The following is a 22,683-nucleotide window of genomic DNA, read 5'->3' as shown; positions in this document are numbered from 1 at the left end:
CACGCCCCTGGCCCCTCCTCCCAGGAGTGCTGCGCGGGCCGCAGCCCGGCCAGGGGGGCATGCTCCCCTGGACCTCGCGGAGGGGCCGAGCGCGAGGGCGGGCCGAGGCGCGCGTTGCCTAGCAACGGCCGCCCCCTCCCTGCCTGAGCAGACGGGCCCGAGGGCGGCGGGTTGTCAGGGGCCCTCCCAAGAGGGCTCCTGCCCGTGTCCGCTGTCACCGCCTCGCCCCGACCCGGCCCGGTCCGGCTTGTCCCGCCAAGCAGCAGGAGGCGGAGGCGGAGGCAGAGGCGGCGAAGGCAGCGTCTCCGACAGCCCAGCGCCTCACCCGCGCTTCGGCCGCCTGGCCTCCCCCGCCCTCTCTCTCTGTCTCCTCCTCTCTCCCTGACTGTAGGGCGCTCGCCAGCCAAGGGGGAGGGGGCGCAGCGCGCAGGCGCACTCCGGGTCCGGGAGGGGAGGGGGAGAGCGAGGGGGAGATAGTGGGGTGGAGAAAGACACCTGGAGCCCTTTCGACCTGGGGTGGGGGCGGAGGCTGCTCCCTCCTTCCGGCTCGGCTCGTGACCCTACTGGTGCTCACGCCCTGCCCTCGCCCTTCCTGTAGAACCCCAGATGCCGTGAAAGGGGTCTCTCAGTGCACCCACCCCGCCTTCGCAAGGCGGACTTGGGGGAAAGGGCACCACCTCCTGAGATCGATCCCTCGCGCTTCCCCCGCCCCTTGCTCCCCCATCTCCTTTACTGTCTTCGATAAAAGGAGCCTGGAAACTAGGGGAGTCAGGGGGCCACTAGGAACCCTGGCTCTGGTCTGGCTTTGGGTCCCCCACCGCTCCCAGCCATAATCTCTGTTTCAGCTTCTCCCTGTCGACATCCCTCCTTCTCTCTCATGTCTGCCTTTCTACTTCTACATAATTGTTCTTCAGCATCCCTGATTCATTGCCATGGTTGGTGGGTTGTTTTTTTTTTCCTCCGTAAGAACTTGCGTCTATGCGCTCCCCCCACCCCCCAGCCGGGGGAGGTAGGTAGACAGGGCAAGGATTATCCATCCCATTTTTGTTTAGACCAGCCCTGTGATGTCCTTTGGAGAAAAAGCTCCCACAAACCAATGAAACTCTAGCCTTACGGAGTTGCCTTTACAGGTGAGAAATGGGAGGTTCATAAAACGAGAAGTGACTTAGCCCTGATCACTCCAAGAACAATACTTTTCACTAGATCAATCACTTCATTGAACCCTAGAATGGCATATCAACCCTTCAGAAAGTCGGAATGAGAGCTCAGGAGTCAATCCCCCTCTTCCCCAAGGTACCTCAACCCCCTTTCCATGAGGGAATCGGAAGGAAATCAGTCTGGACTAAGCCATCAGAAAGTATTTCTAGGCAGAAACTCAGAAATAGCCAACAGAGGTGACCCCGTCAATAGATGCTGTAAAGAAACAAAAGCTGAGACCCCTATGTAACTCTAGGAGTCAGGGGGCCTGAGTTCTAGCTCAGGCTTTGATTTCAATTTAATGTGTTACCTTAAGCAAGGCATTTACCTCACTAAACCTCAGTTTCCACCTCTAAAATGAACAAGATAGCCTCTGAGGGAGGCCCTTTCCAGCTTTAAATCCCGTGAGTCAGTCTCTTCCCTTCTCTGGGACCTTTTTCTTTTCGGTAAAATGAGAGGATTGTGCCTCCTTACAGAAAGGTGATAGATGCAACTCATAGAAAGAGACATTTTGGACATGGACACCTCTTGAATTTGTTACAGGAATCTTTCTTTGGTTTTAATGGGGGGAGAGAGTCAAGTTTAGCAATTCCCCCTCAAAGAGGGCCATCGAAACTTTTTTTTTAAACACAGAGAACAAAAGGGAGAAACACACAAGTAGGAGAGTTTTGAAAGTAAACCTCAGACTTTAGTATATGATGTTTTGTTGTTTTTAAAGCAAGTGGTATGAAATAGAGACTCACAATTTCACATACAAGCTTCTTTTTGTGCTCTGTAGTGTATATGGAAATATTTGGGGGGGGGAGGTTGGGGTGTTTAAGTCCAGAATAAAAAGATAAAATTCATTAAGAGAAATAAAGTGAGAGGGTTAGCCTCCAAGGTCTCATCCACTTCTAAATCCTCTGGTCCTGGGAATCCAGCTCCAAATCTCAATGAGTCAATGAAAGGCACTCTAATTACCTTTCCCATTGTGTTTTATTTCTCTGTATTCCTTTGTGATAAACCCTAGCAGAGCACACTTAAGAGACAATAGCAGTCCACGATTCTCCACCATGAAACGTCACTGGAAGAAAATTGTTTAGAAGATGAGCCTTTACTTTTTGTGGTGGCAAAGATTTAGAAATTTAAGGGATGCCCATCAATTGGGGAACAGCTGAACAAGTTGTGGTATATGAATGTAGTGGGATACTATTGGTCATAAGAAGTGGTGAGCAGGTGGATTTCAGAAAAACCTGGAAAGACTTACATGAGCTGAGGCTGAGTGAGTCGAGCAGAACCAGAACATTGTACACAGTAACAGCAACGTTGTGTGATGACTGACTTTATTAGACTTAGCTCTTCTCAGCAGTGAAATGATCTAAGACAATTCCAAAAGACTCATGATGGAAAATGCCATCCACATCCAGAGAAAGAACTATGGAGTCTGAAAGTAGATCAAAGAACACTATTCTCTCTCTCTCTCTGTTTTTCTTTCTCATGGTTTTTCCCTTTTGTTCAGATTCTTCTTTCACAACATGACCAATGTGGAGATATGTTTAATATGATCATACATGTATAGCCTATATCAGATTGCATGCCATCTTGGGGAGGGGGAAGGGGGGAGGGAAAGGAGAGGGGAAATTTAGAACTTAAAATCTTACAAAAGCAAATGTTGGAAACTAAAAATAAATTTTAAAAAGATGAGTGTTTATTTCAGGATGGTTTCCCCAAAAGTAATCCAGCTGGTTTTCTTCCCTCATTCAATTCTGGACCCAGTTTACTGTCCATCTGCAGTATCTGTCTGTCCAAAGCACCACCAGCTCAATCGCCTCTCCATCCTGGTTACTGGAGCATAGAGGTGTACACAGGCAGCAGAAGAAGCTAAACTTAGCTTAGCACCAGAAAAGGATCAGAGAACGGGAAGGGACCTTAGAAATCATTGCGTCTAACCAGGTGATTTGCTCAAGGTCACAGTAATAAGCTGCAGAACTGGAATATGATCCAAGCTCTTCTGGTGCCATTATTCCATACAGATGGCCAGTGTGTTCCATGGATACCTACGTAAGGTCAAGAGGTTCTAGCAGAAGGCCCACAATACATCAGGTGTACCACAGACAGGAGGGAGACATTGCTACATCTCAAAACGCTCATTATCTCCCATGTTCTCTTTCTTTACTCCAGACTTTCCCTTCTCTTCATCAAGGCCACCTCCTTTGCTTTTGCCCTTGAACCCAGTGGATTCAATTATCACCTTTATGCTGATGATTCTCAAATCTACTTAGCCAACCCTAACCTCTCTCCTCTCACACCTCCAATAGACTACTGGACATCTCAAACTGTATGTCCTGTACCAATACTAAACATAATATATCCACAACTGAACTTTTTATGGTTTCCACCAAATCCTCCCCTTTTCCTAACTTCCCTGTTACTCTTGAGAGTACTACTATCCTCCCAGTCAGCCAAGCTTACAACCTGGGTGTCAACTTTGACTTCTCCCTCCCCATATTTAATCAGTGGTCAAGTTCTGTTGTTTCTACCTTCAACACACATCTCAATTATGTCTCATTCATTCCCCTGATGCTACCACTACCATGGTGCAGGTTCTCATCATCTCATGCCTGTTGGTGGGTCGGCCTGCTTCAGTCTCTCCCTACTACAATCCATCTTCCACTATCAAAGTGACCTTCCTAATGCACAGGTCTAACCATGTCACCCCCCTATTCAATCATCTCCAGTGGCTCCCTATCACCTCCAGAATCCAATATAAAACCCTTGGACATTCAAAGCCATACATAACCTGCCCTCTTTTATCTTTCCAGTCTTGTTATGCCTTACTCTCCTCCATGTGCTTTGCCATCCAGTGGCACTGCTTCCTTGCTATTTCTAGCACAAGACACCCCATCTCCAACTCAGGACATTTTCTTTTTAAAAATTAATTAATTTACTAATTTTTAGTTTTTACCATTCACTTGCATCAGATTTTGAGTTCTAAATTTTCTCCTTCTCCTTCCCCTCTCCTCACCCCAAGACAGCATACAATTTGATATAGGCTCTACATGTACATTTGTTGTGGTCTGAGAGGTTGAGACCCCTCAAAAATGGGAGTACAGGATGGGGTCGTCTGCAATGAATTCACAGACTCAAGCATTCTTTAAGTCAAGTTGGCAAAAAGTTTATTGTTACGCTTTTCAGGGGGCAAGGATTCTTAAGGAACCTGCGAGAGACTGAGGATGGAGCTAGGGTTTATATGGAAAAGAGCATGGTAAAGGAATGCCAGGGATACTGATTAGGTAATCTAAAGGTCCAGGTGTCTTTGGGAGCTATGGATGGAAAGTGTAGGGAGTACACCAAACAGGGGGGGAGATGTCAGAGGCATGTATCTTGGGAATCTGGAAGGAGGAAGAGTCCTTGGGCCAGCCAAGGACAAAAAACTCCTTGCACCAGACAGGACACTCCTCCCTTCTCTGTCCTGATTAGCAGCAAGGAAAAGTTTTCTCATAAGATAGGAGCTTACTAAGGAATTGGGAGGCTTCCAGAGACATGATCTTAGGGCTGGGGGCAGCCCAGCACTGTCTCACCCAGCTTTGTGTAGCTGCACCAGGGAGAGAGATAAGGGTCTTTCTGGGGCCCACTCGTGAGTAATTGCTAGGCATAATGTCCTTGGGCTGGGGGAAAACTGCCAGGGATAGTGTTTCTGAGGCCAGGGAGAAATTGGGGTCCAAGCACATGCACCCAAGCACCCCATCACATTCACATTGAACATATTTTCACACCACTCATATTGTAAAGAAGAATTAGAACCAATGGGAAGAACCACAAGAAAGAAGAAACAAAAAGAAAGAGAGAGAGAGCAAATAGTTCAATCTGCATTCAGACTCCATGGTTCTTTCTGTGAATGTGGATAGCATTTTCCATCATGAGTCTTTTGGAATTGTTTTAGATCCTTGCATCGCTGAGAAGAGCTAAGTCTATCAGAGCTGGTTGCCACAGAATGATGCTGAACTCAGGGCATTTTCAATGGCTGTCCCCCACACCTGAAATGCTTTCCTTCCTCGTCTCTGTCTCCTAGCTTCTCTGACTTCTTTCAAGTTCCAAGCGAAGATCCCATCTTCTGCAAGAAGGCGTTCTCAATCCCCCTTAAAGGATAGTGCCTTCTTCCTGTTGTTTATCTCCAATGTATCCTGTATATCTTCTCTGTACGTAGTTGTTGGCAAACATGTTGTCTCCCCATAAGACTCTGAGCTCTGTAAAAGTAGGAACTGTCTTTTGCTTCTCTCCGTATCCCCAGAACCTAGCACAGTGCCTGGTACCTACTATCAGATTAATAAATGTTTACAAGAGTGAGTCATTCAATAAACAATAAACTGACTGATTTCCTACCCTCTTGTCCTCTCCAGCAGACTGCTCCCTTGCAAACCATCCCCCTGCTTTCATCTTTCTTCTTTCCCTATCTATTGGCTCCTCTCCTGCTGCCTACAAACATATCCAGTTCTCCTTCATCCTTTTTTTTATTTTATTAATTTATTTTGATTTATCAATGATCACTTCCATATGCTTTTGAGTTTAAAATTTTTCTCCCCCTTCCTCCCTACCACCTTCCCCAAGACGGCGCACAATCTGATATAGGCTATATATTTACATTCCTATTAAATATATTTTCACATTAGTGGTGTTGTAAGTAAAAATTAAAACCAATAGGAGGAACCATCAGAAAGAAGAAACAAAACTCAACAGAAGAGAAAAAAAATAGCAATTCAACTTTCATAGTTCTTTCTTTGGATGTGGATAGCATTTTCCATCACGAGGCCTCTGGAGATGTCTTAGATCCTTGTATTGCTGGGAAGGGTTAAGTTTATCAATATTAGTCATTGCACAACATGGTTGTTATTGTGTACAATGTTCTCTTTGTTCTGATCACTTCCCTCAGCATCAGACCATACAAGTCTTTCCAGGTTTTCCTGAACTCAGCCTGTTCATTATTTCTTATATTCCATTACATTCACATACCACAACTTGCTCAGCCATTCCCCAATTGATGGGCATCCTCTCAATTTCCAATTCTTTGCCCTCCCTCATCCTTGAAAACCCTCATTAGGCCCTATCACCCTATATAGCTCTCCTTTTCCCAATAAAACTTCTAGAAAAAGCTGCCTACACTCATTGCCTCCGCTTTTTCTCCTCTCCCTTGTGCACCCTTTGCAAGCTAGCTTTGACCTCATCACTTCGAATTAATCAGTGATCTTTTCATTGTTAGATCCGATGGCCTTTTTTTTTTTAACTGCTCATCTTTCTTGATTCCTCTGTAGTATTTGACACTGTTGACTGCCCTCTATTCCTGGATACTCTCTCTTTTGGGGGTTTTCATGACACTTTTCTCTCTTGGTTTTCCTACCAATCTGACTGTTTCCTACCTGTTTGCTGGATCGCAATCCATATCCCACCCCCTAATTGTGGGTATACCCCAAGGCTCTGTCCTGAGCTTTCCCCACTCTTTAGAAGACATCATCATCTCCCATATCATCTGTGTATAGATAATTGCAAGTCCTAAATACACCCAACTCTAGTGTCTCTATTTCTATAAACTCCATTTCTGCATTACTAATTGCCTTTTGGACATTTCAAACTTAATGTCCTGTAGGTATCTCAAACTCAACATATCCCCCCAAAACCTCAATTTCTCCCCCACCAAAACCTCAATTTCTTCCCCCCAAATCCACCTATGCACCACCATCCTTGCCATTTCTCAGGTTCACAATGTCAGTATCATCCTTGACTCTTCATTCTCACCCATCCCACATGTCCACTCCATTGCTAAGTCTTGCCAAGTCTACCTCCACAACATTTCTTGCATCTTTCCCTTTTCTCCATTTACACAGCCATAAGTCTAATTTAGCTCCTCATCACTTCCTGCCTGGACTATTGTAAGAACCTCCTTATTGGTCCCGTTATCTCCAGTCCCTTTTTTCCCCAATCCATCCTCCATCAAGCTGCCTAAAGCACAAGATCATACCCTTATCATCCTCCTGATCCATATATTCCTGTGATTCCCTATTGCCCATTGGATCAAACAAAATCCTCTGTTTGTTAATTAAAACCCTTTAGATCCTGGCCCCAAACCCACCATTCCAGGCCTATTACACATTACACCCATTCATGCCCTTCAGTCAACTGGCCTTCATTCTATCTTCTGTCTGCAGGCTTCACGACCTTTTTCCCATGTCACCTCCTACTTGAAACCTTTCCTGTTTTCCCCAGCTTCTTGTGTTTCCCTCCAAAAAATTCCCTTTCATTTATTCTGTAGAGTAGGACATTTGTATATATTTTGCATTTATTTCTATGTGTACATGTGATCTTTCCCCAATACAATGTAAGTCCCTTGAGGGCAGGGACTATCATTTTCATCCAGCACATAGCAGGAACTTCATTCTTGTTACCTGACTTGACTTCTGTCCTCAGCACCCAGCTTAGCATCTGGCCCACAGCAGCAACTTAAGTGTTTTTGATTGACCAAGTGCCCAGTGTAGCACAGGATAAGAAAAAGTAAGTGAGTCTATACAGTTGAAGTACCGGCCCACCCCCACCCCCAACCAATGAAAACCAAAATCCCTTGAAGGAGGAAATAGAATATACTTGTGGTCTGCCTTGTGTGTCTGAGAGTGATGGGCCTGCAGACAAGGCAGAAGAGGATCAGGGGCATTTGTTCCAAGAAGTCAAGCTCCCTACCTTGAGCCAAAGGTTAGAGGTAAGCAAGGTCTGGAAACCTAGAGGAAACCATGGCCCGAAGGGCAAGAGCCCCGTGGAGGAATGTGAATGGGATGTGACCTCCTGGGGTGCTGAGGTCCTTAGGATCCATAAAGGAAAGCTGTTCCTATCTCCCACCTCAGAACAGAGGGGCCTTTTGGGAGCTTCTCTCAAAACCACTCTCAGTCTCGGGCTGATTTCTGGGTTTCCTTCCTGGGGGCCAGGTAGTCATGGTGGGGGCAGGTGGGGGGTGGGGAATTGGAAGATTGGACTAGAGGAGAAGAGGTACACCAGGCAAAGAGATTCTCTGAAGGCTTTCAGGACACATAGGTGGGGAGTGAATGATCTGTCTTTTAAAACAATTAATAAATGTCCACCCATTTCTTCCCCTCCAAGCTCTAAAGTTGGGTTGAGACCTGCCCCTAGGCTCATTGCACAGAGTCCTGGGTGAGGCATAGCCCAGGTGGGAGTCCAGTTCAGGAGGGGTAAACATCAAAGATGGGAAAAAAGAGGAGGCCTTGAGGAGAGAGCAGATGAGGATGGGCTGACAATGGGGGTGAGGGAAGGGGAATGGAGATTACAGATATGATTGAGGAGGGGACCTAAGGGGCCTGGGGAGGAGGAAGTAGGCTCCCAGCTGCTTGGAAATTCTGAGCAGGTGCCCTCCCAGGCTCTCTGGCGCCTCAGCAGAAGCCCTGTTCCCATCATCAGTCTCAGAAAGTGGGATTAGCTGGAGCTGGGAAAAAAGAAAGAAAGAAGCAATCAAAAGCTCCAGCTGCTTGGAGCTGACAGCCCAGGGCTTTCAGGCCTTCAAACCTACAAGTGGGGATAAGAAAAACCAAGAGGGAGGGGGGCTAGCAGTAAGCCTGGATCCAGTGAGGGTGGTAGGACCAGGGTGGAGCTGGAGCTACTATTATAACCAAAGGATGGAGGTAGAGCAGGGGCCAATTGGAAGACCAGCTGACAAAGCAAGATGTGACATGAAGAAACTAATTGAAGCTAAGCCATGTCACTGTGCCCTGGCATGCCAGGAAGGGAGCTTTGACTCCAGAGTGACTCCACAGTCCAGCTCTCTCTCTCTGCGGTGAGGAGGTTGAGGCATACCATGGGCAAAGGGAGACGGAGTGGGGGGATGACAACAACATGATGAAATCCAGGGCTAGTTTGGGCTGTCTTTTTTCTGAATGTAACAGCGTGGTACAGTGAAAGGAATACTGGAATTGGGGACTGAAGAGCTGGGTCTGAAAACCTGCTCACCTACTGTGTGCCTGGGGGCAAGGCACTTGATCTCATCTCTAAAAGAGAGATCATCAAGTCATAGATCTTAAAACTGGGGGGGCCCTTGGGCATCACTTCAATTCCTTTTATTTTTCAGAGGAAGAAGGGGAGGCCCAAGAGGATTAAGTGACTTGCCCAAAGACATGCAGGCAGCAACAGGCTGCAAATCAACAGATCTGAACCCAGAGCCAGGTCCACTGTATCACGATTACAGTTCAAAATCTATGATCCTCTTGTCATCCTCCCTTCTTCGGGCCTGAAATGAAGAGCACTGAGCTCTTGGCTTGAATAGCAAAGAAGCAACAACAGCTCCTAGAGAACTTAACAAATACCAGCTAGGGTTGTCCTTCCTGAGCAGAGGCCTGGGGCAAAGGGCCCTCTTCTGGCCCTCATCCTTTACTCACACACTTTGATATTCAGATGAAATCAAGAGAAAATAACCAAGGACTACCTTAAAGAAGAATGAGTGACTTGACCTGGAAGGAAATTCAAGGGGCCTGAGTTTGGTCTTTGATGTCACTTCAAGCTATTTTCCTATCCTGTGCCTTTGGACAGCCAAACTCCTAGCAAAAGTAGCCTCTCCTTGCCCACTTCTTTTTTTTTGTTTTGTTTTGTTTTTAGGCAACTGGGGTTAAGTGACTTGCCCACAGTCACACAGCTAGTAAGTGTCAAGTGTTTGATCTGAGTCCGGATTTGAACTCAGGTCCTCCTGACTTCAGGGCCGGTGCTCTATCCACTGTGCCACATAGCTGCCCCTCCTTGCCCACTTCTGTTCTAAACCTAAATCAGGCTAAACCAGGCTCCCTGCCCCACCCCACCCCATTCCCGACTCCACTGAAAGTGCCCTCTCAGCTATTCTCCATTTGATAAATGGTAAAAAGCTTAGCACAGTGCCTGGCACATAGTAAGTGCTTAATAAATATTTATTGGTTGGTTTAAAGAATATGAACAGGTAGTTTCCAATGGAAGAAATTCTAACTCTCAAAAGCCATGTAAAAATACTCTAAATCACTAATAATTAGAGAAATGAAAATTAAAACAACACTGAGGTTGTTTTAATTGCATTTATTTTACATTAACTTAATTAAAACAACCTCACATCCATCAGACTGGAAAAGTTGACAAAACAGTAAATGCTGGAAGAGATGTGGGAAAACAAGTACACTAATGCACTATCGGTTGAGCTGTGAACTGGTCCAGGCATTCTGGAAAGCAATATGGAACTATCCCCAAGCAATACCATAACTAGGTCTACACCCTAAAGAGATCAAAGAAAAAGGAATAGGATCCACATGTACACCAGTATTTATGGCAGCTCTTTTTGTGATGTCAAAGAATTGGAAAGTAAGGGAATGCCCATCAGCTGGAGATGGGCTAAGCAAGTTATGACATGTGAATATGATGGAATACTATTGTGCTGTAAGAACTGATAAAGATGATTATTTCAGAGTAAACTGGGAAAACCTGCATAAACTGATACAGAGCGAAGTAAGCACAACCTAGAAAGCAACATATACAATAACAATAATATTGTAAAGACAATTTTGAAAGACTTAGGAACTCAGATCAACACGACAGCCAACCTCAATTCAAGAAGATGATGAAACATGCTACCTATCTCTTGATAGAGAAGTAATAGACTCAGGGTGCAGATTGAGGTATATATGCATATACACACATACATACAGCCAATACAGGAATTTGTTTTGCCTGACATATTAGTACAAGGATTTTGTTTTTCTTGCTTTCTCTCTGTGTGTGTGTGTGTGTGTGTGTGTGTGTGTGTGTGTTGGGGGAGGGGTTAGAGGGGAGAGATTAGTGATCTTTGTGAAAATAAAACCGAACCTTTAAAAAATATGTTCTCTCCAATAGCTTCTCTCAGTCCTCATCCTTCTTGTTCTCTCTATACCTTTTGACAGTGTCAGCTACTCCTTCCTCATGGATACACTCTATTCCATTGGCTCCCAATACACTGCTATCTCCTGATTAAAGTCCTACCTGTCTAAACTTTGTTTTTCAGCCTTCTTTGTTGGCTCATCATCCACAGCCTACCCTTACCCCGACCACGTGTCCCAGGGCTCTGTCCTTACCCTCTTATTTTCCCAATCTGTCCCTCCTCTACCGACTTCATTGGCTCCCTCTCTATGTAGATGACTCTCCAAACTGCATCTCCAGCCCTCAGCTTTCTCATGAACTGAGTGCCACATTGCTAATCATCTGTTGGACATCTCCATCCAAGGAGCAAAGAGTATAGACGATGGGCTGGACTTGAAGCCAGGAAGACCTGGGTTTGAATCCCATCCCAGATACTCATTGGCTGTGTGCCCCAAGATAAGTCACTTCTCATCTCTGGCCCTCAATTTCCTCACCTGTAAAATGAGGAGGATACAGGTGGACTTGATTTTTCAGGTTTCTTCCAGCTTGAAATCTATAGCCTATGATCCTATGATGCCCTACCCATATCTCAAGCTCTACATATCCAAAAAGAAACTGACCATCTTTCTTCTTGTGAACACCCCTCCTATAACTTCCCTATTCACAAATGTTGGCAACCTCAGCATCAGCCTTCTCTAACCCCATACAATCAAGTGTCCAGGCTTATTGATTCTACCTCCAGAACCTCTTTCATTAAATCTCCTTTGGCTACTCACACAGTATCTACCTTTGTTCAGAATTCTCCTTCCTCACCCCTCACACTTCTCCCCTAGGCTATTGCTATAGCCTCTGAGTTGGTCTCCCTGCCTCCAATGAATATCTTTCCTCTCCAGTCCATCTTCTATATGACTGCCAAAGCCCTCTTTCTATTTTTTAAAATTAATTTATTTTTAGTTTTCAACATTCACTTTCATAAGATTTTGAGTTTTAAATTTTCTCCCCCTCCCTCCTTCCCCTCTCCCCTCCCCAAGAGGGCATATAATCTGATATAGGCTCCACATAGACATTCCTATTAAACATATTTTCACATTAGTCATGCTATAAAGAAGAATTAGAACCAATGGGAGGTTGGAAAGAAGAAACAAAACACAACAACAAAAAAGCAAATAGTGTGCTTCGATCTGCATTCAAACTCCACAGTTCTTTCTCTGGATGTGGATAGCATTTTCCATCATGAGACCTTTGGAGTTGTCTTAGATCCTTGCGTTGCTGAAAAGAGCTAAGTCTATCAAAATTAGTCATCGTACAATGTGGCTGTTACCAAAACCCTTCTTTCTTATTATTTAATCCTTTTTGGGGGGAGGGGGTAGGCAATGGGGTTAGGTGACTTGCCCAGGGTCACACAGCTAGTAAGTGTTATGTGTCTGAGGTCAGATTTGAACTCAGGTCCTCCTGAATCCAGGACCGGTGCTGTATCCACTGCGCCACCTAGCTGCCCCAACCCTTCTTTCTAAGGCACAGTTCTGACCTCACCACTCCCTTACTCAAAAGCCTTCAGTGACTTCTTATTGTCCCCAGGATAAAATACAAACTTCTCGGCCTGGCATTGAAGGCCTTCCATAATCTGGTTTCAACCTTCCATTATAGCCTTACTAGCTTGTTTAGCAAATGTTAAAATGTTAAAAAATGTTTAACAACCAATTCTCAAAAAAAAAGTACACTTGAAACACGTTTAATTTTAACTCGCATTATTAATATTTTATCCATCACTTTCTTAAGTCTAGACAATCAACAAAACAATAAATCCAGCCCTATTTGTCGCATTTGCCAATGCTCAGCAATCACTGAGATGTAAATGCTCACACTAAAAATTTAACATTTGGCACTCATGAGCTGGTTCAAGCTGGCTCCAGCAACCTTAACCCATGTTACATCTTCACAATCCAACCAGACTTGACTATTAAGGAAGATGGTGACAAGGTAAGGCCTAGAGAAGAACTTGTTTCTCCTGCTGTGCAGATTCAACATCCATCTCTGGCTGAGTCCTTTTCCTGCCTAATCTCCACCATTTGAGGAAAGAAGAGTTGGGAAGCAGGGCCTTCCACCTGACCATCTGACTGTGTGCCTTCCATCTCACTTTGCACTTGCCTCCAGCCTGATCTCCAACCTCTATTGGGAAGAAGAGTGGTACCCTTCACTCAATGATGAATGTTCTTACACCTGGTCACACCCTTCACATCCCAGTGACTCTGAACTCCCGTATATCATCATTCAGACCCATTCCCTAAACCCTACCACCCAATTCCTCATTCCCATCCATCTCAACTTTCCTACCCCAAACTTTCAACCAAACACCACCCAGCCCTTCCACTGTGCCCTCCGGAATGCCTGTTCCATAGGCAACAAACTTTCCCTTAACTTAAATCTTTTCCTTTCCCACTCCTTCCATCTACCAGCTTTTATTGAAATAGACCCCCCCCATCATGACACAGCCTCCCTAGACATCCTTTCCAGTACTGGCTGCACTTTCACTCATTCTCCTCTGCTCACTGGTTGAAGTGGGGGAGTTGGAAGACTCCTTGCTCCCTATTGCTACTTCCAGATTCTCCCCCTCCCTCCATCATTCAGTAACCTCTCTTCCTTTGAGGTTCATGCTATTCATATCAATCATTTAATCAAAATCCTGGTAGCAGTTGTCCACAGCACCCTGGGTCACTCCCCTTGCTTCCTCAATGAGTCTGATACTTGGCTTACAATTTTTTTCCTCCTCCCCAGCTCCTGCCCTCATACTAGGGGACTTCAACATACACATTGATTCTCCTTCAAACACCCTAACCACTTAATTCCTCAATCTACTCACTTCCCATGAGCTATTCCTACACCCCATCTCAGCCACACACAAAGTTGGTCATACCTTTGATCTTGCCATCACCCACGAATATTCAAGAATTCTGAAATTCTGTGTTTAAGAATTCTGAGATTCCCTTATCCGACCATAATATATTGGCTTTTCACTTCTCCCTCTGCCTTCTCTTACATAACACTACTCTTCATTGGCACTGTGACCTCCAATCCCTTGACCCCTCAGTTCTCTCCCAGCCCATCTCCCCTGCACGAGCCACTCTCCTTTCTTTTCCCCATCTTGACCCCTTAGTGAACCAATTCAACTTTACGCCATCCTCCTCTCTTGAAGCCCTCACCCTTTTATATCATGGATTATACCAGCCAAGTTTCAACCTTGGTTCACCCTCACCATCACCCCTTTCATTCCTACACAGATGCTGCTGAATGAAGATGGAGAAAATCACACAGCTGTTCTGACATATACATTTATGTTAACAGCCCCAACCCTCACTGCTGCGAGGCTGTCCTACTATGTCTCCCATATCAACTCACTCTCCTACTCCCCACAGTGGCTCTTCTAAGTCCTTTCATCCCTCCTGAAACTTCCTATGGCTTCCCCTCCCCTCGCTTTTTCAGCTGAGAACCTCACCTCATATTTTACAGAAACAATTGAGACCATTTACCATGAGTCCCTCTTCTTCCTTCTTCCTCATCTCCTATCACTCACATGCCTTCTGCCATTCTCTCCTCCTTTAACCCTGTGTTACATGATAAAGTGGCCTTACTCCTTACCAAAGCTATATCCCTCTACTTGTTCAAATGATCCCATTCCATTTCATCTCCTCCAGCAGATTGCCCCTCTGTCATCCTCACTCTTTCACTTATTTTCAATCTCTCCCTGTCTATTGGCTCATTTCCTACTGCCCACAAATATACCCATCTCTCCCTCCTCCTGAAAAAAATTCTCACTTGATCCTTTCTATCCCTGCTAACTATCATCCTATGTCTCTTCTGACCCTTGTAGTTAAACTCCTGGGAAAAAAACACCTAAGATAGGTAGGTGTGCCTGACTCCTCTTCTCCCACTCTCTTCTTAACCCCTTACAATTCCCTACCTTATCATTCCACTGAAACACTCTCTCTAAAGTTACCAATGATCTCTTAGTTGCCCAATCCAATGGCCTTTTCTCCATCCTCACTCTCCTTGACATCTCTGCAAGCCTTTGACACTGTTGATCACTTGATACTCCTTCATGCTCTGTTCTTTCTTGGTTTTTCAGGACATCACTTTCTCCTGGTTCTCTTCCTACCTATCTAACTGCTCCTTCTCTGTCTTCTTTGCTGAATCCTTCTCCAGATCACATCCTCTAACTGTAGGTGCTGATGATTGCCATATCCTTTATTGCCCCAACTCTCTGCTAACCTCTAATCTCATATCTCCAGCTGCCATTCAGACATCTCAAATTGATGTCCAATAGACATCTTAAACTCGATATGTCAAAAACTGAACTCATTATCGGTCCCCCTAAACCCTCCCCCAATCCTTACATTTACTATTACTGCAGAGGGCAACACCATCTTTCCAGTCCCTCAGGCTTCCAACCTAGGAGTCATCCTGGATTCCTCACCATCTCTCATTTACCCACATCCAATCTGTTGCCAAAGCCTGCTGATTTCACCTTTATAACATCTCTTGAATATGCCCCCTTCTCTCCTCTGTCACTGCCACCCCTCTGGTACAGGCCTTCATCACCTCTCCCCACTTCAATCCATCCTCAATTCAGCCACCAAAGTGATTTTCCTAAAATGCAGGTCTGACCATATCACCCCCCCTGCCCTACTCAATAAACTCTAATGGCTCCCTCTTGCCTCTAGGATCAAATACAAAATGCTCTGTTTGGCATTCAAAGCCCTTCATAACCTAGCCCCTTCTGGCCTTTCCAGTCTTCTTACACCATACTCTCTGACATGCACTCTTCAATCCAGTGACACTGGCCTTCTGTCTGTTGCAAGAACAAGATCCTCCATCTCTCAGCTCTGAGCATTTTCTCTGGCTGTCTCCCATGCCTGGAATGCTCTCCCTCCTCTGTTCTCACTACTGACCTCCCTGGCTTCTTTTAGGTCCCAACTAAAATCCCACGTCCTACAGGAAGCCTTCCCCAACCCCTCTGAATTCTAGTACTTTCTCTCTGGTGTATTTAGCTGGTGTATATATTTGTTTTCATGTTGTCTCCTCCATTAGATTGTAAACTCCTTGAGGGCAGGGACTGGTCTTTTGCCTCCTTTTTGTATCTCCAGTATTTAGGGCAGTTCTTGGCACAGTAGGCAAATGTTTATTGATTTATTGATATCAATTGATTGATTATAAACAAGTGTCTTCTCAGAACACTAATATATTTAAAAGAAAGATATATTTAAGAAACATATTTCTTTTTTTTTTGCAGCCAAAGACAAGGTTTATTAGAACATCCATCATATTGGGCAGACTCTTAAGGAGCATAAACATTAGTAAGCTATTGGCTAGATTATAAGAATCTAAGCTGTGGCTAGATTATAAAAATCTAAGTAGTGGCTAGATTTTAGGAATCCCAGCAGTGACTGGATTTTAAGAATCTAAGCAGCGGCTAGATTATAAGAATCAGAGCCAAGAAATATTTTGTTTGTTTGTTTGTTTTTTCATTTTGGGGCAATTGGGGTTAAGTGACTTGCCCAGGGTTACACAGCTAGTAAGTGTCAAGTGTTTGGTCTGAGGCCGGATTTGAACTCAGGTCCTCCTGACTTCAGGGCCGGTGCTCTATCCACTGCACCACCTCGCTGCCCCCAAGAAATATATTTCTTAAAAAGAAAATATATTTAAAAGAAAGATAAATAAGAGAGAGGGCTCATGGTTTTGTAGTGTTTTGTGGTCTTAGGAAAAGTCAGAAATGGGGAGGATTATAGACTATACTGGAGAGGAAAGGAAGAGGAAGTGCAGGGAAATCATTATCACATAACAGAGGTGCACAAGATGGAGAACATTCAAACATGGAGAAAGGAATAGGGGGAGTAGGCATTTCACGAACCTCTCTTTCATCTGAACTGGACAAAGATAAGATTGAACATAATTACCCATCCTCCATCTCCTCCACACACATAAGGAATGCAGTATAGAAATACATTAAACTCAAAAGGAAATAGGAAGAGATAGAAAGAGGAGAGAGGTAGAAAGTTTAAAGAGGGAGGGCAGGATAGGTAAGGGAATACTCATGAGCCAAACAAATTCCAATATCAGAGGGTAGAATGTGAAAGAGTGGATTAAAAGGAACAGAAGGAAAAAGAGAAACCTGGAATCAGGGATGGAACAAGGGGAAAAGAAGAAGGGCAAGAATGGAACTAGGCTAATTCCTTTCTATATTACAAGTTTCAGGCAAACTATTTCTCTTCTAAGCACCTTCTTATTTGTAAAGAGGGGAGCAGGAATAAAGAGATGGAAAGGTATAAGAGAATAGAGTGGGGGAAAGAATAATAACAATTATAACTATTCACTCGAATGGGATGAACTAACCCATAAAGTGGAAGAGGATAGCAGAATGGATTAGAAAACAGAATCCAATACTGTTTACAAGAAAAGCATTTGAAACCTAAAGATTCACAAAGAGTTAAAAATGAGAGACTGGAGCAAAACCTATTATGCTTCAGCTGAACTCAAAAAAGCAGAAATAGTAATCATGATTTCAGATTATATAGACATAATAAAAGGAGGTAAGTAGGGAAATTATTTTATATTTGAAGTCATCATAGACTTCACCATAGAAATCAACATCAACACAAGCATACATGTATACTGTATTGGTATATATTTAGTATCTCTATTTATCTATACCAAAGAGCTTAACATCTAAATACTTAAAGGAAAAGTTAAACAAATTGCAGGAAGAAATAGAGTAAAGCTATAAGAGTTGGGAGGGGTACCTCTTTCAGACTTAGACAAATTTTTTTTTTTTGTTTTAATTTTTAGGCAATTGGGGTTAAGTGACTTGCCCAGGGTCACACAGCTAGTGAGTGTTAAGTGTTTGGTCTGAGGCCGGATTTAAACTCAGGTCCTCCTGACTTCAGAGCCAGTGCTCTATCCACTGCGCCACCTAGCTGCCCCAGACTTAGACAAATTTAACCAAAAGATAAATGAGAAAGAAGTTAAAGGACTGAATAGAACTTTGGAAAAATTAAAGATGATAGATTTCTAAAGATTATTGGATATGAATAGAAAAGAGTTTACATACTTCCAAATCATGTATGACACCTTTATAAAAAATAACCATATGTTGATTGAGGCATAAAGGCCTAACTAAAAATGTAGAAAACCAGAAACATTAAAGACATTATTTCCTGATCTCAGTGTAATAAAGATTATATTCCATAAATGGCTTTTGAAGAAAAAAATTAAAAATTAATTCGAGACTAAATAACTCGATCCTAAAAAACTGGTGGTATCTCAAAGCACGAAGAAATAGTTTTTGTCAAAGTACAACACCTATTATGCTTAAAATCTTACAAAATCTAAGTGTAGAGGGATCTTTTTAATGTCATAAAAAATTCGTATCTAAAACCAAAAGCAAATACCATATTCAATGAAAATATATTAGAAGCTTTCCCAATAAATGTAAGTGGAAAGCAAAGATATCAAGGGGCAGCTAGGTGGCGCAGTGGATAGAGCACCGGCCTTAAAGTCAGGAGGACCTGAGTTCAAATCCAGCCTCAGCCCAAACCTTTGACACATACTAGCTGTGTGACCTTGGGCAAGTCACTTAACCCTGATTACCTCACTAAAAAAAGGAAAAAAACAAAACAAAAAAAGCAAAGATATCCAGTCTCTCCACGCAAATTTAGAGAATCCACTCCAAATGTTCACATGGGCTATTTGTGCCCGACCTGTGGTGGAACATTCTGAACTCATATTGGTCTAATCAGCAACAGTCAGACACACTGTGACTTTGGTCCTCTCGAAGAACAAAGGACAACAACCAAGCAACCATTTGATACAGTTCTGAGAATGCTAACACCAGCAATAAAACAAGAAAAAAGAAATTAAAGAAGTAAAGATAGGTAAAGGAGAGATAAAATTATCCATATTTGCTGACGATATGGTGGTTTACTTGGAAAACCCTAGGGAATTAGTAAAGATGCTAATTGATAAAATTAATAGCTTCAGCAAAGTTGTAGGCTGCAAAATAAACCATCAAAAATCAACAACATTGTGCTACAAATCACTAATAGTAAAAGAAATGCAAACCAAAACAACCCCGTGGTTTCACCTCACACCTCGCATAGTGGCAAAGATGACAGAAGATGGGGTTAGTCAATGTTGGAGGGGATGTGGAAAAGATAATCACACCGATGCATTGTTAATAAAGCTATGAATCAGTACAACCATTTTGGAAAACTATTTGGAATCATGCAAATAAAGTGTCTAAAATGTCCATACCCTTTGACCTAGATAGAGATTCAATTATTGGGCTTATAAACCAAGGAGGCCATTGATAAAAAGAAAGTTCCCATACATACCAAATTATTTATAGCAATACTTTTTGTGATAGCAAAGAGTTGGAAACAAAATGGATGTCCATTGATTGGGGAATGGCTAAACAAACTGTGGTATGTGAATGTAATTGAATATTGATGAAATGATGTAAAATTAATGTAACTAATATAATGATGTAAGAAATGATGAATGTGGAGTTGGAGTCAAGATACCAGAGCTACTCCAAAACCTATTCTACGATGATCACAGAAGATATGCCAAACCAAATTCTGAGTGGAAAAGCCAAGAAAAAAAAGTCACAATGAGCCATTTTTCCAGCTCAGGGCAGCTTAGAAAGATAGAAAGAGATGTTCGTGGACAGTGGGGTTGGGGCTGGCCAGGAGCGCAGCACAGCAGAAGTAGCAGCAGTGGCGAGCAGTCCAATGCTCAGGGATGGTAAGGGGACTGAAAACTTGAGCAAAAAAGAGATATCAGAGGACCTGTGTACTAGCACTGGGCATAAAATCTGGTGCCATTTGGTGTCTCTGTCACCTATCAAACAGTTTTGTGTCAAAGTTTCAGGGTGGAGAGGAGTGCTTGCAGTTCTGAGGGAGCATGGTCTCTACCTGTGTAAGAACCAAAATGCGGTCAAGAAGAGCAGTGAAGAGATCTCTCTGTGGATCACACTACATTGGAAGCACTGAAAACTTACAGACCCTCAGACTGAGTCGTGAAAGTAGCAGAAGGATATAAAAGACAGATGCTCAGGCTTGTCATTCTCCCCAGAAGTGAGCAGAGTCCAAGCCTAACATAAAGTCTGAAGTCAAGAAATAAGCTGGAAAAAATGAGCAAACAACAGAAAGAAAACTTGATCGTCAAAAGCTTCTATGGAGACAAGGCAGCTCAAGACAGAAACTCAGAAGAAGACAATGACTTTAAAACATCTAAAAGCAAAGCCTCAAAGAAAATATAGATTGGACCTAAGACCAATAAGAATCCCTAGAAAAGCAAAAGGTACTTTTTAAAAAGCAGAGCAAAAAAATTTTTTTAAATAAAAAAAGAGCTGTAGCAGAAAAATTAGGAAAAGAAATGAGAGCTATGCAAGAAAATTACGAAAAGAGATTAACTACTTGGTGAAAGAGGCACCAAAAATACTAAAGAAAACAACTTTTATAAGTCTATTATGAGAGGGCATGGGCTTGAGTCTATTATGTTGGGATGATCTCAGAAGAATGGAAGGGTGATAAAAAAAAAAAGATGCACTGAAATAAGGGGGAAGGGAAAGGAAGGATGGAGTAAATTGACATAAAAGGGGTGTGTAAGGAAGAATTTATACAATGGAAGGAAAAATAGGACAGGGTAGTGGACAATCCTTGAACCTCACTTTCATCTGAACTGGCTCAAAGAGAGAAGAATATATACACACAAAGTTGGGTACAGAAATTCACCTTGCCCAACAGAAAAGTAGGAAGGGAAAGGGCTAAGGTAAGTTGGGGAGTGGTGAGGAATAAGACGGAGGATAAATAAAGGGAGGCAGGGCTCAAAATCAAAATAGATTCTAGAGGAGGGGTCAGGGGAAATAAGAATAAATGCAAGAAAATAAGATGGAGGGAAATGCACAGTTAGCAATCATAACTGTGAATGTGAATGGGATTAGCTCATCGATAAAATGGAAAAGGACAGCAGAATGGATTAGAAACCAGAATGTTGTATGTTGTTTATGCTTGAAACAGAAAGATTCAGTAGCTGTGAGCTCTTCCACCTATCCCTTGCCTCCAGGAGCAGCACCACCTCTTCTCTCTCTTAAGGGTTTAAACTTCCACTTCAAAGTTCGCCCAGGTTGATGATATTACTACTCTCCTTGTTGACAATGGTTCAGGAATGTGCAAAGCTGGCTTTGCAGGAGACAATGCCCCTCGGGCTGTCTTTTCTTCCATTGTTGGGTGCCCCAGACATCAGAGTGTGATGGTGGGTATGGGCCAGAAAGACAGTTACATGGGGGATGAGGCCCAGAGCAAGAGAAGTATTCTGACCCTGAAGTACCCCATTGAACATGGTATTGTCACCAACTGGGGTGACATGGAGAAGATCTGGCATCATACATTCTACAATGAGCTCTATGTGGACCCTGAAGAGCACGCTGTGCTGCTTACAGAAGCCCCCTGGACTCCAAAGCCAACAGAGAAAAGATGACTCAGATTATGTTTGAGACCTTCAACACCCCAGCCATTTACATTGCCATCCAGGTGTGCTGTCCCTGTATGCCTCTGGTCACACCACTGGTATTGTGATGGACTCTGGTGATGGTGTGACCCACACTGTGCCCATCTATGAAGGTTATGCCCTTCCCCACACCATCCATCTGGATCTGGCCGGTCATGAAGATCTTGACCAAGAGAGGGTACAAGTTTCATTACCACAGCTGAGAGGGAAATCCTGTGTGACATCAAGAAGAAGTTATGTTATGTCACCCTAGATTTTGAGCAGGAGATGGCCACTGCTGCATCTAGCTCCTCTCTGGAAAGGAGCTACAAGTTCCCTGATGGTCAGGTTATAACCATTGGCAACGAGAGGTTCCGATGCCCAGAAGCTCTATTCCAACCACCTTTCTTAGGTATGGAATCCTGTGGAATCCATGAAACTACCTTTAACTCAATCATGAAGTGTGATGTTGACATCCATAAGGATTTGTATGCCAATACTGTATTGTCTGGTGGTACCACCACATACCCAGGCATTGCTGACAGGATGCAGGAGATTACAGCCCTAGCTCCCAGCACAGTGAAAATCAAGATCATCGGCCCACCTGAACACAAACACTCTGTCTGGATTGGAGGCTCCATCCTGGTGTCTCCACATTCCAGCAGACGTGGATCAGCAAGGTATGATGAATCTGGGCCCTCTATTGTCCACCGCAAATGCTTCTAATGGACTGTTTGTGGGGGCGCTTTAAAATTTTTTTTGTTTTTCTGTCAAAGGGTGTGACATGATAATTGCTCCCCCCCCCAAAAAAAAAAGAGATGAGATTGGCATGGTTTTATTTGTTTTGTTTCGGTTTGGGATTTTTTTTGGCTCTTGACTCAGGATTTAAAAACTGCAACAGTGATGAGCAGTCTAAGTATGTTGGAAACAAACATCCCCAAAGTTCTGCAACGTGCTTCAGGACTCTCTGTACCTTTGTTTGTTTTTTTTTAAATAATCATTCCAAATGTTGTATAATGAATTGTTACAGAGTTACAAGCCTCTATGAAGGCTGTCCTCTGCTAAAGA

The 22,683-nt window shown here is 43.5% G+C and overlaps 1 pseudogene; it reads left to right on the top strand.

The window, feature by feature from the left end:
- Window positions 1–21,258: 21,258 nt before the first annotated feature.
- Window positions 21,259–22,341, top strand: LOC110201527 (actin, cytoplasmic 2 pseudogene; annotated as a pseudogene).
- The last annotated feature ends 342 nt before the right edge of the window (window positions 22,342–22,683 follow it).

Source organism: Phascolarctos cinereus, unplaced genomic scaffold, assembly GCF_003287225.1.
Source record: "Phascolarctos cinereus isolate Bilbo 61053 unplaced genomic scaffold, phaCin_HiC Scaffold_8;HRSCAF=390, whole genome shotgun sequence".
Lineage (NCBI taxonomy): Eukaryota > Metazoa > Chordata > Mammalia > Diprotodontia > Phascolarctidae > Phascolarctos > Phascolarctos cinereus.
The sequence above is the reverse complement of the archived record's forward strand: the minus strand, read 5'-3'. Positions and strand labels throughout refer to the sequence as shown.